At 40.8% G+C, this 17,043-nt stretch overlaps 1 long non-coding RNA gene across 1 annotated transcript; it reads left to right on the top strand.

Moving 5' to 3' along the window:
• The first annotated feature begins 1,657 nt into the window (after positions 1 to 1,657).
• LOC109145059 lies at positions 1,658 to 16,753 on the top strand. The gene is made up of 4 exons (XR_002046205.3): positions 1,658 to 1,713; positions 7,013 to 7,175; positions 7,989 to 8,100; positions 13,514 to 16,753. It is a non-coding gene; the product is annotated as an uncharacterized LOC109145059 (long non-coding RNA).
• The last annotated feature ends 290 nt before the right edge of the window (positions 16,754 to 17,043 follow it).

Raw genomic sequence — 17,043 nt, 5'->3', positions numbered from 1 at the left:
GCAGGTGGAAGGAGGAAGTGAAAGATTATAGAGCACCAGCATCTTGGAATTACTGAGGTGTCAGCAAACCAGTACTTCTTGGTGAGTGTTTAAGCCAGGAATAAAGTAAATGTGTCGTTCAGGAAAAATACACTATAAATAGAACATAATTATTATCTCCTAGCCCATGAAGTCTTCAAGTGTTGTGTAAAAGCTTTTTACTCCGAGTCTGTGTGCACAGACGCAAAATCTCTCATTTCCTCTGTCTTTCTAACACTGTCTCATCATACATACCATGAGTATTTATTGGCATTCCAAAAATAAAGAAAATCCCTCCATATATTTCCAAACACAAATTTGACAGAGATTTAAACTCAAGGAATGAGCATTTTGGTACAGGTGAGAATATGTTATAGAATCACAGAATGGTTTGGGTTGGAAGGGACCATAAAAATCATCTAGTTCCAACCCCCCGCTGTGGACAGGGACGCCTCTCACTAGACCAGGTTACTCCATGCCCCATCCAACCTGGCCTTGAACACTGCCAGGGATGGGGCATCCACAGCTTCTCTGGGCAACCTGTTCTGGTGCCTCACCACCCTCACAGTAAAGAACTTCTTACTAATACCAACTCTAAACTGACCCTTTTTGAGTTTAAAGCCATCACCCTTTGTCCTGTCGCTATGTGCCTTTGTGAAAAGTCCCTCTCCAGCTTTCATTACAGAATATTTGCAGTTGCAAGGGACCCACAAGGATCGTCAAGTCCAACTCTTAGGTGAATGGTCTGGATGGGGATCAAACCCAAAACCTTGGCAGTATTAGCACCATGCTCTGACCAACTGACCTAATCCCATGTATCTGCCCATTTCTTGCCTGGCATAAAAAGAAATAAAAAAGGAATAAAAGAAAAAAAATCCAGAAATGTTAGATCTCTCAGGCTCTCTCCTTAAGTCAATTTGCAAGCTGAAGCTGAGCTCCAGCCCTAACTTGCTTTCAAGAAAAGTCCATTTTTATTGTGAGCATGTAAGAATAAGAGTCTGTCTATACTAGCACTAGTTGTGGGTTTTTCCTGAGAATTTCCCCATTTACATAGCAAAGACGGGATATTCTTTAAGAATTTTTTTTCCAGAGAAGGAAATTGAGAATCATTCCATTTGCTGGAAAACCTAAGTTGCACCAAAACTTCTTTGTGTTTTGCAGAACAAATTGAGATCCAGAGTTCTTACAAAATTGTATTTACTTGTGATACGTTAGTGGGAGTATCCTGAGTTTGTCTATTTTGCTTTCCTTCTTGTTTTCAAGTAAAAATCTGTAAGGGAGCAGTCTCCCTTTCACTGGTATGTATTAGACAAATTGTTTGCTTCAAATATTTTATTACTATTAAATCCCATGCAGTCTAGTCCCTTCTCTATTGGAAGTGTTGCTTGCATCATTCATTTCCCAGAATGTTGTAGAGTTGTACTTAAAACCACAAGCTGACAAATGGAAACATATTTTTAATGTAGATACGAAATCTGCTTCAATTTTACTAACCACAAATGTTTTCGTTTACTAGAATAACACTTCTCCTAGTTGTGAATGTTCACTTAAATGACCTTTCCAAAAATGGTGAAATCCTAGCTCCGAGCAGCTATTAAAAGTACCTTCAAGATGTTTTGAGTCATACTGCTTTAGTGGACTTTTCTCGTCTTACTCTTGCTACCATCTGCAGGCCTTTCCTGCGCAGGAAAGCTGGTGAGGTTTTTCACGTGGTTTGGGTTTTTTGGGTTTTTTCAATCAGCAAAGTTAGGTAAATTCCTGTAACTAGTTCTCTTGAACTACTGCAAGATGCGAACAAGACTTAGTTTTGCATCTCCTCATTGAGTTTTCAGGAATTAGGTAAACTACCTTTATTATGATTTCTAAAAATTATCAAAACTCTGCAGGACAATTTACTATTTAACAAAACTGCTATTTAAATTCTCTTTTCAAGGAGTAAGTACAAATAAAATTACTTTTTAATGGTTTAATATATTTTAAAATTATTTATTAGTTTGACGATGTTTTCTTTTTAATGGTTTTTCCTTTATTTATATGGACATAGAATTTAAAGGGTTTTTTGTTGTTGAGGTTTTTGTTGTTGGGTGTTGTTTATTTTTTTAATTTTAGAATAAAGATTTCTGTATAAACAATACATTTCCTTTAGTCTCTAAACAGAAAGTTCATTTACAATCAAATATGTGCCTGGAGTTTCGGGGTTCGCTTTAATAAGAAACAAATGCATACACCCGTGGAGATAGATGGCCTGCTGTGACTTTGTTAGGAAAGCTTCCTTTGGCTTAGAACATATTTTTTACCCCATTGCCAAACATTTTAAAGCAGTAGTGTTGATTCTTTATTTTACACTTAAGTTCTCTGTCAGAGCAGTTGTCCCTTATCCTCAGCATGCAGTGTTGTAACTACATAAAGATCATAGAGGAAAACAGACAGTGTTTGCATAATGTTCCTTTGAAATCTGCCTGTTCCAAGGAAGAAGATTTTGGTTTCCTTGGGAGGGTGCCCAGCTGGTATCGAAAACAAAATACTGGAAATGAGTAACAAAATATTGCAGCAAATATCAACCTTGGGCCAATGTTTATCCCCGTAGTGAGGCATGTCAGTGTGGTGTAATATTTCAAATACCCCACATCCGATACGCACCCTGTCAAACTCTTAGAAGTTCATTAGGCTCCCCATTGTATTCTGAAGTTATATCAGCTTGATTCGAGTCATGAGTAATACTACTCGTGAACAGTCTCTTCTTGTTGCATGAGTAAAAATGTAGTGAGGGAAAAAAAGAAGGGTGGTATGTTGTTTTGATTGTGGTTTGTTTTTTTTCCCTGCGGGGAAGTGGCACATGTTCTGTGAGAACTTTAAACAGAGCTGTGTGGTACATGAATATAACAGTGGCATATTTATAGCAAGCAACTGAATTTGGTCAAATCAAGCTTGTATACAGGGCTCCAGGGTTTGCATCAGAACCGACAGAGACAGTAATAGTTGTCTTGGCAGGGGTGGGGAAGGGGAGCGGGGCAGGTTTCTCAGCATGAAGGGAAAACTCAGCATTTATACTGCTTACACTTTAATCTCCAGCATACTTTGGTCTTTCTCCGTTGTTAGAAATCCTGTAGTCCCCTTATGCAGGACTGTTGGCAATGCATGTTATTTCATGAATAGGCAGCTATTAAATGTGTCACTTTTGACTGTGATTTTGTGCAGAGTAATTTGTGTCACTCCAAGTCATTCTCTTCTCTTTATCCAGGATCAGTTTTCTTGTGGCAAAGGTATACTATGCTGTATACACTTACAAAGTTCTCCCAGTGATGCAAGAAATGAATAAATACAAAGGCACTTCTGAAGCTCTTTTTAAAGGCTACTTACCACAACCAGGTAGTGGCAGGAGATTTTAGAAATCTTTTATATGGTGGCTTTCAAAGAAGTCAATTCCATTGCCTCATGATTTACATGCAGAGTTGCCTTGTGTTCCTCAACTCTAGCTAAGCCAAGGACCTAACCACCTCTTGTCTGAGCTACCAAGCTCTTCACTGAGCATTTGAGACCAAATAAAGTGACAGGAGTGAGCCTATTCAAAGAGAATGACCTCTGCTGGTTTTCCGAAGAGACTGAGCATGCCTAGTGTGGATCTTGCATGTTTTACGTTTTTGTTCAGTGGGGCTTTTTTAAGTAGTTGGTTACCTTGTTTCGTGTGTTACATTGCGCCACCACTCAGAAGGACTGAGCTCTGGGAAGCTTTTTAAGAACAAGCTCAAATTGTGTGCAAGTTGAGAGGGGGAAGTGCAAAATACAGCTCACACTTCCAAAAGTCCATAGGAAAATTATTGCAGAGATGTTAGGTTTTTTTATACCCTCTAAAAATGAACCATGTTTAAAAATAAACCAAGATGATTTATTTCTTTAATCCTTCTAGCCACCTTCCAGTCTCTGCATTGCAGCATGCTCCTCTATGTGAATTGTTTCATTTTTAATAATCTGGTTGGTCATACCCAAACTACAGGTCTCAAAAAAAACTATGCTAAGATATTACTCTCTTTTTACTACAGTAAGGATGCATTCAAGACTTCAGCACATTTAACAATGTATTGTCTGGTGAGCTGCTTAAGCAGTTAACATGTCTTGTTTGCAACAGGGTCCCAGTTTGCCCTGAGGTATCAGACCACGCCTGACAAGTTATAAATTTGGTGATTCATAAGGTGCAGCTAACTGGGGGGTTGGGAATGTCTAAGGAAGGTAATCCTGTTTGATAAACAGTGGTAGTCATCAGCTAACAAAGCAAAAATATGCTCACTGTGAAACGTAAATGTTTAATAGAAACCTCATCTCCATTTACTTAAAGGCCAGATTTTTTAAAAGTATTTTCTTTCGCTGCTGTTGCCTAGCAGGAAAAAAGAAAAAAAATCCATGGCTCTGTACTTGGGCACTCTTACCTCATTTTCCTTTGCAGTTTCTATCTTCAAATTTTCAATATGTCATTTAATAAATTATTTTGGATTTTTTATATATGCCATTTGTAGTTTCAACACTGTTCTCAAGCTTTCTTGTTCCTGCCAGGTTGTATAGAGATTTGGAGGAGGCAGGGGGTGTTTTTCAGTGTGTTCTTAATGAGGGATTTAATGTATTTCTTAGTAAAACAGTGTTCAATGCATTGAAATATGACCAAAGGCTCCCTTGCAAGCCTTTACTTGTTGACTGAAGTTAAAGGCTTATTTATATGGAGGTTTCATATCAGCCTTCTGATTGATGCTTGTTTAAGTTTTTGTACAAATTGTATTTCAAGTAGCAATTTAAATATTTTTGTACACTGTTAGTACATCACTACATGCAGCAAAACCACAAGACCCTGAGGTACTCAAATATCTTTGAATAAAACAAGCCACTGGATCACATATAAACAGATCCAAATGTGGGGTGGGGGTAAATTGCAAGGTGCTAGAAGTCTGTGTACTGTATAAATATCTAAGATACCAAATAGATAAGACAGTAGCAACAGCGAAAGAAAACATAAGCAAAGCCAGTCTTTTCAGCCCATAAATGAAGATTAAGGCATGCAGCTCCTCTTTGCTCTTGGACAAAACCCAGCAATGGAGACAGGCAGTGGTTTAACAGCTGCCTTTGCAGCAAGTGTAGCTGCCTGTTCCTGTAACTGCTGGTAGCACTGTGTTAACCCAGAAATTTCTTTACTGTGAGGATGGTGAGGCACTGGAACAGGTTGCCCAGAAAAGCTGTGGATGCCCCATCCCTGGAAGTGCTCAAGGCCAGGTGGATGGGGCTCTGAGTAACCTGGTCTACTGAAAGGCGTCCCCATCCATGGCAGGTGTGTTGGCAACAGATGATCTTTAAGGTACCTTCCAACCCAACCACTCTGTGATTCTATTAAAATGGAGGATTATTTTGTGTACTTTCCTGCTGTCCTGGGATGAAGCACTTTATTACAAATAAGCGAAGGTTTATATAAACTGCATTAGACTTGGTGTGAAAATCGTAACTTTAACATGTGCTGGAGGTTGGCTGGTTTTTAGATCTTTTACCTATGTTGCTTTAGCATACTGTGTTTGGGTCCTGATTGCTAATGTCCAAAGGATGATTGTTCCTTGTTAGTTACCCCTTACTGAAGTAACAGCTGGGCTAAGGGATGTGGTGATTGTCTAAGTCAGAATGAGCTATAGCCGTGCTGGTGAGATTTCTGTAGAAAGATTAGAGATAGCCTATAAAAGGCCAAAACTAAGAAAAGTGAGTTGCTTCTTGAAGCACTGCCTCAGGGGGAGGAATACTTGAAATATATACAGAAAATGGAAGGGAAAAGCTCAAGAAATGGTAACATTAAAGAAGGCCTAGGACCAATAGCAGGAGCAAGTTAGTTGCTAAGTTACGAGGCCATTTTGGACAGCAGCTAAGGAGGCAAGGATTGTTTAACAGGTCTGTGGCGAATTTCCCATGTTCAGAGGTTATATGGAAGCATTAGCTCAGCATCAAATCATCACACACAGAGTACAGCAATTCTGTTACTGGGAAAGATACCTGCACTGCCAGGGAAAAGACTGCCTTGCTTTCCACGCCACATAGGGCTGGGAGAGCTGGGCAGCACCAGCCTTTATGCCTCACTCAGTCCCACACTCAGATGAGTCCCTCAAATTCCAGCTCCTCCTGGGATAATTATACAGGAAAATCCAGCTTTTGGGAGCAGGGAGGTAGTTCCTGACTGCTTTTCATAGCACTTCCTACCAGGTCTGCGTACACTTCAAACTTCTGCCTTCTCAGAAGAGATCCCAGCCTGCCTGAGGACAAGAAACAATGGCCCTTGGCATAATCTTTTCTGCAGTGGGGATGAAATAGAGCCATTAAATGATAAAAAGAGACTCTACTCTTTTGCTGGGATCCCAAGGGCTGAAGGGCTTTTCTCCCAGAATGGATTCTAGCATTTCCAAATACAAAGGATGGTGAATTCAGTAATGAGTCCCTACCTAGCCAGCATAATAGATTCACTCTATTTAAACCTTGTCCCAAGAGACCTGTATGTGGGTTGCTTTTTTTTTTTTTTTTTATTTGTGGTCTCTGCTACCACAGAGCTCAGATTGATGGAAGTAATCATCAAATATGTAACTGGCACTTGTGATGGAGATTGATAAATATGACTAAGTATAGCTCTGTATTACAGAGACTTTGTTCCTTGCAGTGATGCTGTGGACTGACACAGGCTGTTGCCAGAATCTTGATTTCATTCTTTTTGGTATGTGATAAATGTTAGTCAGCTAGACAGACTTATGAAGCCCCATTTGATCTGTATGACAATTATGATTCTTTGAGTTCTTTCCCTAGTACATCCAATTTAATTTACTGTGGATTGCTACCTCCACGCATTCAGGGAGCTGCTCAAATAATACAAAGGAAAGAATACTTGGAAATGTAAAAGGAAAATTGCACGAAAAGTATAGCTTTATCACGAGTAGATTGTGCCAGACTAATGTGGCAGCTTTCTTTGGTAATAACTGTATAACAGACTTTCTAGGCAAAAGAAACACAATGGATCTAATAGAGCTTGACTACAGACCCCACATAATCTAACTTGAAGAAGGCACAAAGATAATGCTGTTAAGAAGTTACCTCGTGATGGCAAGACAAGAGTTCTGTTCACTGCTGTTCAAGAAAGACCAATTCAAACTGTAAGTGTTCTGAAGAAGGGCTACTGGGCTGTTCAGAAATATGATTCATTTACCCTAACAAATGAAAACTGAAGTCAAGATGACACTGGGAATGCTCTCACAGGTGCTATGTTAATTGTAAACAAAAGAAAAAGGAAAGAATTATTTAAGGTGAAGGGCACAGACTTGCCAGAAGTACACTTAGCGTGGAAATTATATATTCCTGAACATCAGAGAATTCAGGATTTGGAGTCCAGTAGAAGCAGCAAGAAGAGATGTGGTTGGAAAACTTATGTGAACCAACAGTCACATTATACTGTGTCGTTCTTATGTTAGCAAAGACAGGACTCCATAGGGAACTTATCTCTGTTGTAGGTTTATATAAACACTGGAGGGAAAAGCTTTTTATTTTTTCGCTATCTGGAAACTTTTACCAGAGCTGTAATACAACATTATATCCACTGGCTCAAATGTCAGGACTATGTCAGCATTCTTTTACAGTAACTTCAGTAGATCAAAAAACACGTCATGCCCTAGTGTTCAATGAGTACGAAAAATGTGATTTTTAAAGGCTTGGGGTTTTTTTTAGTCTTCTGATCTTCTACCAATGCATCTGAGATAATTTACTATAAAACTCAAGACATCTCTAGTGGGCTATTCCCCTCAGTATAACATGAGTTTGAAAGGGCATATATCTAGATTCTGAATTGTGCTACACCTTATTTTGATCTTGAAATGATCTTCTAAATTTCTTTAGAGATATTTTTTATATATATGTACATCTAATTACAGCTAAAGACAATTTGTCGTTCAATTATCCTCCCTTCCTGCTAGGTTCTCAGCAGCTGAACAAGCCCAAAGAGAGTCTTTAGCCTGGGTGCTCTCTGCCTCACCACAACTTGACAGATCCTCTCTCCTGCTCCCAGAAGTCCAAAAGTGAAAAAGGGTAAATGTGTGTGAAATGTGTGTGTGTGTATGCATGTGTGTATAAATATATATATATATATATATATATATATATATATATATACATGCATGCAGGGAAGGCAGAGAAGGACACATCTGCCCTGTTTTACATTCATTGTGTTCAGCCTTAGTATTTAAACAGAGTTACTTTTGAACACACAGCCCTGATTTGAAAAAAGGACTTTCCCACACTGCTATGAAAGTCATTTCTTGGAGTGTCAGAATCCAAGGCTCACAAGCAATTTGGTTGTTTTACAGTCTTCTTGATCTCCCTCTATGATTTGCACATTCTGTTCCTTTTTCTACCCAAAACTGCAGACACCTCATTTCACCACAGCCTTAGTGCCTTGCCCCACTTCAGTCTGGGCACCTCCAAGGGGAAGACCTCTGCTGCTCCTCACTGCCCTGGTCCTGCGCAGCCTCTTGCTGGAGATCTGGGGTGCAATTCCATCAGCTGGCCTCAGCCCAACTAAGGCTGATGGGAAATTGCAGGCATTTTGAGGAGAACACATGAAATAGAAGCCTTTTCTTGTGTCTTGACGACACACATAACCTCTGCTCCTTTTCCGTTCACCAACTCTAACTGCTGGTCACCATCCAGCTCTTGGATGTTGCAACACTGCATTGCAAGCCTCTGTGTTCTCACCCTTTGTTCTGAAGCCCCGCTCCTGCTGGCAACACCGTGTTTTGCGTCTCGCAAAATGACACTCGTCTGCTGCTCCTCAAGGGCCGCCTATCATTCTGCCCTCCTCCACCAATAAAAGAGTTGCCATAATCGAGATTTTCAGGTGTAATGGGAAGAGGAAATTAAGTGATTTGGAAGGTGCAAGCTTTTAGTTTGCCTGTCCTGTGTTATTTACTTCTTTTTTAGTTTTCCTGAGGAGAAATAGATAAAGTCCTTTAAAGCAGGTTCTTAGTTGGCAGCTTGGTGATGGACCAGTGGGAGTATGTATTAAAGAAACTGGAATAAATAACAAAACCAAAACATAAGGTCACTATTCAAGCAAATAAGCCAGAGGGAACACTAGGAGCAGACAATGTTTATTACCCAATGTAGTCTAAAGTCCAGGCAGTGTGAGAATGCAGTCCAATGGAGCTCTCCTGAAGCTGGGAATGGAGAGGTGCACCGAGAGCAGGCCACAGAGGAGACAGCATGTTTTTCTTTGAAAAGGGTCAATAATGATTGTGCAGTAGGCTGGAAATATTTAGTCATATAAAAGGTGTCAGTGCTAGCAGCAGAATAGAAGCTTTCACACATTTCTTTATTAAAAAAAAATGAATCAGACATTAACCATTAGTGTGAGACAGCAGGTCAGTCACCATTTCTTACACAAACTATTGCAGCTGAAAATGACTGTGGGAAAACTTTCTAATTAGCCCTGTTGGGGTTTTTTGTTTTTTAACAAGAGAAAAGCAGCTGAACTTCTGAATCTAGTTTCCGGTGGAAACAAAGCTTACACAATCAGTGTTTGTCCTGTACCTAATAATTTTTGTAACCCTCTGGCAAATCAAGTTTTGACTAAAGTTGAAAGAGTGATAGTGTTGGACATGATTATGTTTTTTAAACATTTTGTGAAGTCTGGCAGCAGGATAAGGGACAGAGTCAAGTTACTGCCCTGACTGAAGAAAAGGCTCTCAGCCTCATGTGTTGGTCGCAGCCAGCTGGCCAGGCAGCACACACGTGCCGACAGTGAGTATATTTGCAGTTCCAGACCAGCCCCAGCTTGTTGTCTCTTGGTAGTGGCACGGTGATTGGAGGCATGAGGAGAGCTGGGATTATTGCGGTGAAGAGAAAGAGATGTGAGACAAAGGACTCAAATCTGTAGGAAATAAGGCTTCGTTAGCTGCACTGCTCAGGAACAAGTTTGTCTAACAATAGCTTTCTGCCCAAGCACATACGTCAGAGCCAGATTAGATTTCTATTTGCATACCTCCTTACCTTTCTCGGGAATGCCTCCAGCATAAAACTCCTCAATTTCTCTTTCTTCCTTAAGGCATGGGTCTCCTGGAAAGTAACTGCAAAAGCTGCATCTTATTTCTTAATAGATTTATTACTTTGTTTACTTAAAGTCAGATGAACTGGGTTTAATAACCACATCAAATGTTTGCTGCTTTTTTTTAATCCTCTTGGCTCTTCAGAAATAACATAACAGAGAGAGAGAGCAACGGAGCTGGGTGCAATTACATTTTGTGCATGCACACTGAGAGCAGAACCTGAAGACAGCATTGCTGTGCAATGTAAACAAGGCATAAACTTATCCTACTGAAGCCTAGTAGCTAGTGATCTGAGAGGGAAAGAATCCAATGGATTTCTGAAGCATAGGGATGAGCCTGTAGTACTGACAGGAAGAACAGGATTATTTTGTTTTCTTTAGAACTGAATACATTTTATACTTACTTGTTGAAATAATAAGCCTGGAAAAAAACAAACCACAAGAAAACTTCAACAGTCACAGTACAAAAGAATGCTGTAGTATCCAAGGGAGTTTTTAATCTGCAGGGAGAGAGAACAGGAGTTGTGCTCTTCTTTCTGTCTCACGTAGTCTAAGGTCTGTATTATGCTCATTATAATGATATCAGTGTTTCTAAATTAAAGTGGCAATGCCTAGATTCCACAGGGATGTGTGTCACAGAAATACATGTGCTAGTAATTAAAACAGAGTGTTCAAATATTGCTTCATATTCAGACAAGAACCTTTTTCTGCAGTTGTGTAGTAAAAAAAAAAAGGAAGCTAGAGCCAAACTGAGGGCAGCATTAATACTCTGCACAGCCACTGACACAACTTTGAGACTTTGTACACTATTGTCGCCACCAGCCACACTGAAGAAGTGTTTTCAAATACTAGATAGCATTTCAGAAAGTTTTATGGAAGTCCATTCAAAACCCAGCTCTATGTTCCCACTGCTAAGTAACCACTTAGAAAATTCACTCCAAAGAATAACTCAACACCTAGAAAGCAAATGAGATACCACTACAATGAAACAGATACTACTTTAGTAGATCCTACCACTAGGCTACTCAGTACACAGCCATCAGTATTTTACCTTCTCAGGGGCAAGTATTTGGCTCTTCAGGGGAAAAAAAAAGGCACAAAGAGGCAAACTGAGCTGCGCTGCACTTCATGGGGTAGGGGATAGTCCTTCCTGATCCCCCCATGGACAAGGGGTTTGTGAAAAGAAATACAGAGCAATTACCCTAATCACGGTCTTAGCAAATGCGATTAATGATCAAACAGTTTTCCAACGTTTTGGCAAATCCTGTCTTAGTGTTATTTGCCTCGAATTCCTCCCACCGCAATAAGCTGTGTAAGTTGACAAAATGCAAATTCAAAAAGCACTACCTTTTTTGTCCCAGGGGTGTTATAGCTTGATTATACCCAACCTACTCTTTAGTAACTGACCTGATTTCTTCTGTTGTTATAATTTTAGAAGGAAGTTTTTACAGGCTCTTTGTACATTATATGGATTAGTACTCCAAGGTATCTTGGCCAAAACAGAGGATGAAAAATAGTCTTTTGTTCCCACTGCATTGTTGGTTTAATTTAGTCAGGTATGTCTGGTGGAGGAACAGAGGAGTCACATTTTAAGGCTTGCTGATTTTGCAACACTTGCCTTTATGTGTTCTGAGGCTAAAATAAAGCTTGTGTTGCACACATAGTGTGGCTAAAGAATTAGCTCCACTCATCAGCTGAACTGCCAAGGAGTCAAACCTAATGTATAGGCACTTCACAGCCTAGCAGCTCAGATTTGCTTTCTAAACAAAACACCTCAAATGTGTCATTAAAGGGTAAAATACACCCACTGGGCAAGGCCTGCATCCCAATAATGTGGCTATGTGAGTCTTAGGCTCAGCCGAGGGGATCCTGCTAAAAGCAACACTTCGCCCAGAGCAGTAGCGAAGGGGATGGGGTTTGCCTCATACAATTTTTGCAGTAACTTGCTATAGTCTGTTGATGTTTGCTCAGTCATACCTGGTCAAAGAGGTTTACATTGTCTCCTGCCACATCATCTGTTTCTTTTCTTTCTTTCTTTCTTTTTTTTTCCTGTGGTTTGGGTTTTTTTAAACTTTTTTTTAACAGTTGTGCTAGAATTGTTATCAGAAAGTATGAACATGATAAAAATAGAGTGGGCTTCAGAGGCCTGTCCTGAGTTCAGACTTAACTGCCTGAGATCACTTGCTTATGATATATGTTCATTAAGTAATTAATACATATGACTCAGTGCAGAGCAGAGCTTTAGAGTCTTCCCAGGCCTTCCCCGTACAGTTCAAGTAACTACATTTTTCTATCATGGCACGTGCCAAGTGAGAAATCAGAAAGTTGTTTTTGCATGGCATGAGCTGAAAACTTTCCCCTTGCTCTCAAGGGGAGAAAGGCTGACTTGCAGCAATTTTTAATCCAGGAATAAAAACTCTGTGGAGATGAACTCTCTTTAATAGCTGTGACAGCAGTGCTAATTTAGAGTAAAGCGTTTTTGGACCAAATAAATGGCACACCAGGGAGAGTAGGAGGTCTGGAAGGAGGCTGCAGAAAGTGTGGATGAGTAACTTAGGTTATTGTACTAATGAGATTATGTTTTGCTTCGAGATCTACTGTAGAGAGAGCCTGAGTCATTTTGTCTTGGCCTATGTCATGGGGAGGGGGAGGCTGAGATTTAATGACCAAAATAGCTGTATTGCTGCCAGGGCATGCCTTGGTTCCCTGGGCACCCCCTCACAGCTGTCCAGGAGAGTTACAGGGAACTTTTCCTTTTAGACTTCTCTATGCCACCAGCCACTGTTCTCTCACCAAGCCTCTCCAAGACCTCCCTTACCTTCACGCAGTGCCCCGCACACCCTCCAGGCTTTTTTGGTGTCTCCACTGATGCTTGGTGAGATTGTTTTTTCCTGGGATCCAGCCTGGGAAGTGTCTGAAAGCAGGGATCCCCCTGCCTCCCACCCCACTTTCCCTGGGCTGGGACTTCCCTTCCCAAAGCTGGGGCCTCCCCAAGCCCGCTGGTACAGGGGAATCTCTCTGCACTGGTGGGAGCCCCCCTATCCAGGGAGCACAGCTTTCCTCTCCCTGCAGGCATTGGAATGCGATCAGCCCCCGCTGAGCTGGTGTTTGATTTCCCTGTTTTATCTCCAAGCACCAAGTAGAGCATTTCATATCTACAGAAATGTGTATATTATATATCGTGTTACAGTGATATAGCATGGACTAGTGTAAGTCCCTTTTATACAGCTTATCAGACTCCCTCATAGGGAATTAATTTATTGTGCTTTAATTATATTGATGTAGTTGCAGCAATACATAGCTCTCCACGTAAAAATAGGATGAGAAAAATCCCCTAGGTAATGGAAATTTTGCTGATCAGTTTTAGAAAAACCTTCACCGGCCTAACTTCTGTTTCAGGAATCCTGTGATTTTCCATATGCAACTTCCTTCTCCAAGTAATAGAGGAGCCACCAAGGAGAGGTGCTGCGCTGGACCTTGTTCTCATCAACAAGGAGGGTCTGATGTGGAATGTGAAGCTCAAGGGCAGCCAGGGCTGCAGTGACCATTGAATGGTGGAGTTCAAGATCCCTAGGGAAGCATGGAGGGAGCACAAGGAAGCTCACTACCCTGGAATTTGGGAGAGCAGACTTGGGCCTTTTCAGGGATCTGCTTGGCAGAGTATCACGGGATAAATCTCTGGAGGGAAGAGGGGCCCAAGAAAGCTGGTTAATATCCAAGGATCACCTCCTTCAACCTCAGGAGTGACCCATCTCAAGAAAGAGGAAGTCAGCAAAAAATGCCAGGAAGCCTGCCTGAACTGATGAAAAACTTGGTCTACAAGAAGGTGTCCCTGCCCATGGAGTGGAGTTGCAACTCAATATTTAAGGTTTTTTCCAACCCAAACCATTCCGGGATCTAGCTCCATGCATGACTAAAGTAACTGCACAATTATACTCCTGTAACTCCAGCCTTCTCCACTGCTTCCCTTTCCTCGGTTATCTCCAGTCTGCCATCATTCAGACTTTGTGCTCCACTGGCACAAAGCGCAGAGCCCCGGGTGATGTTTGTTACAGATGTGTTCTGTATGGATACATTTTACAGCTCACTTGTTCTGTCAGGATTCAGGTGTGATATTGATTTAAAAATTTGAAGGAGAAGGAACTCATCTTCAAGTATATCCAAGTTTGTGTTTAGCCTTACTCATCGCTTTTAGTATTGGGCAGAACTGTCAGTAGAGTTTTTACAGGACTGGTTATACCCCAAAAATATGAGCATTCTTATGGTTTATAATAGTGGTGCCAGAGCTGCATCTACAGAGTATAAGGATCTGGGGCTCCCAACTTGCAAAATTACTTTGTTTAGTTCCCTTCTAACCCAAACTATTCCATGAGTCTATGGGCATTACCAGAACTAAGCACTGTGCAGAGGATGAAGCCCTAAATTAGAAAGCACTAAGCAGAAATTCAAGCAGACCATGGAATTGCTGGACTGGGCAAAAAAGCTGTTAGCCTTGTAAATTCATCTCATTAATTTTCTTCCTTTCTCAGTGCAGTGAAACCACAATTTCTATCCCCCATGTTATCCTTTAAAATATTTTAATGTTTGAGTCAGTGCACTCCAGGCAGTTAATAGATTCTTTCATATATTTGTGATTGCTTGACTTTCATCAATTTACATTTATTTGTTCATGGGACATTTTAATCCCTCAGTGGGGCGAAGTAAAAAATCAACAACCACTAAAACCACTTCTATCAGTTTTATCAAATTGTTCTTTAATCAATATTGGGCATTTTTTTCTTTCTTTTAGACTGCTAAAAAAAATTCAGTTTCCTAGCTAGTTTCTTCAAGTTTACCTGAAAGAGACAGGGTGGAGAGGGAAGATAGATTGCCCAAATTTCATATTTGTATTATAGCTATTCAAGTGGAATGAAAATAAGTATTTAAAAAGGAGTGGCAACAGATTTTTCAAGGATTAGTGTTTATATCACAGATAAAGCAGAAGAGGACAGACAAGGCATGATAAGAAGTAAAAATGGTCAGAAGTGGGTGTGACTGTGAAGGAGGAAGAAAATTAAAAGCTGAATGATGGTAAAAGAGACAGTCAGGGAAGGGACTTAAATCAAGGAGAAAAATGGGTAAGAATAAGTGTACCAACTTTTGTTTGTGATATAGATGAAGGGCTATTAAGGATGTCTCCCATAAGGATAGAGGGGGGAAGAAAAGGCAGGGAACATACAAGAATGCTGTGAGTTTGAGAGAAAAGATTGCAAAGCTTTGGCATGGTCTGTCTGCCTTGAGGTAGGACTGACTTTTATTAATTCAAACAACAGGGTAGGACAAAAGAAGAACAATGCTTATAAAGAGACTAGAGGAATTGGATTAGCACTTCAGGGGGGTCCTTGGAAGTTCAGCAGCAGCTGTATGAAAGTTGGATTGGCAAAGACACTTCCCCAGGAAGACATGATGGCTAAAATGTAGGACTGGATGGATGGAGAGACCAAGATAAATGCACGTGCCACTGGTGCCAGTGCTACTGGGTACTGATACACCAGGAAAGGCAGAAGAGTGAAAGCCTGCTGAGATTTCCATGGCAAATGGAAATGGAAAAGGAAGTCTCAGCTGTCGAAAGGAAGAAGCAAAGATGGAGTTGTGAAGGCCAAGGAGAGAAAGTGTTGAGAGAAAAAAGAAAGTTGGCAGAGAGATGACAGAAGTTAGAGGCCAGGATAGGTGAAGATATAAAAAAAGACAACATCATTTAAGGAGGCAGAAGTCACGAGAGTGATTTCAATAGTGCAGTGAGAGAAGATAGCAGAATGTCAGAATGCAAGACAGAGTAGAAAAGAAGCTTGGAAGTCCTCTGTGTGTGAGTTGTGGTTTTAGTAAACCTTGGTGAGATTTGAGCCAGGGAAATGAGGGGATGTTGTGGTTATTGAGAATAGCAGTGTGCACACTACAGGAAAGTTAGTGAAGGCTCTGAAGGACAGAGGGAACAAGACGGGGAAGTGTTATGAGCATGCAAAAGAGAGGTGGTGTGAGCATCAGTATCTTCAGGAATTGGTTTATGCAGTCTTGCACTGTGAAGAGAACTCACAGGAAAAAACTTCCTAGCACAGGTAGGGAAGATGTTTTCAGAGATGTGTCCTTCCTCTATCTGAAACCTGATGGATGTACATGGATTCTTTAGCATCAAGGCTGGCTTTCAGACAAACCAGCAAGATGGAAAGGAGTAATTAATCATAAGGAGAGAGAGTTAAGGGAAAGGAGGGAAAGAATTTGGTTCAGAAATATGGAACTATCTAATTAGCCTAACTGGTATCCATCATCTACCATTTCCTACAGCATCAGCACTTCCCAGTATCCACTGTACTGAAAGTCTGTGTAATGACAAGTGGGATTCAGGTCATTGAAAGGCCAGCAGCTGTACCTGCTGACTTCTAAGCTTATCCCCATCTCTCTTTTGTCAAAGATAAGAAGCAGAAAAAGAAAAACCAGTTTTCAAAGTTGGGGTCAGCAGAGATGAGCACACCATTTGCATTTTAGTTTATTAATGTGGGCTACCTCAGCAGGCAGTCTAGAACACTGATAAAAGATTCTGTAACCAAAAAACCAGGGTCAGTGACTGCAAATCATTTTTCCCCCTAAAGCAAATGAGGCACTGTTGGCAGGGGGACTTTGCGGGGTAGGGGGTGTATGGGGGGGGGTGTCATATTTCATTTCAGTCGGGAAATACAGATGTAGGCTGAACACAAAAGGCCATATTTGATATTGATGGCCTTGATATTCCATCAAGGAAAAATTTTGTGAAAAAAGAAGTTCAGCTGGGCCCCATGGTTGTCACATCATCCTGCTCCTCATTGGTGCCTGCTGTATTGGGTCTGTGTGTTCTCCCACTGTTTTTAATCTGGTCAGCTCACAGAGCCGGCTCTATCCCTGGTTCCTGGCACAGA

The sequence above is a fragment of the Corvus cornix genome, chromosome 2, assembly GCF_000738735.6.
Source record: "Corvus cornix cornix isolate S_Up_H32 chromosome 2, ASM73873v5, whole genome shotgun sequence".
Classification (NCBI taxonomy): Eukaryota; Metazoa; Chordata; class Aves; order Passeriformes; family Corvidae; genus Corvus; species Corvus cornix.
Note: the sequence above shows the minus strand (reverse complement) of the source record. Positions and strands in the feature narration are given on the sequence as shown.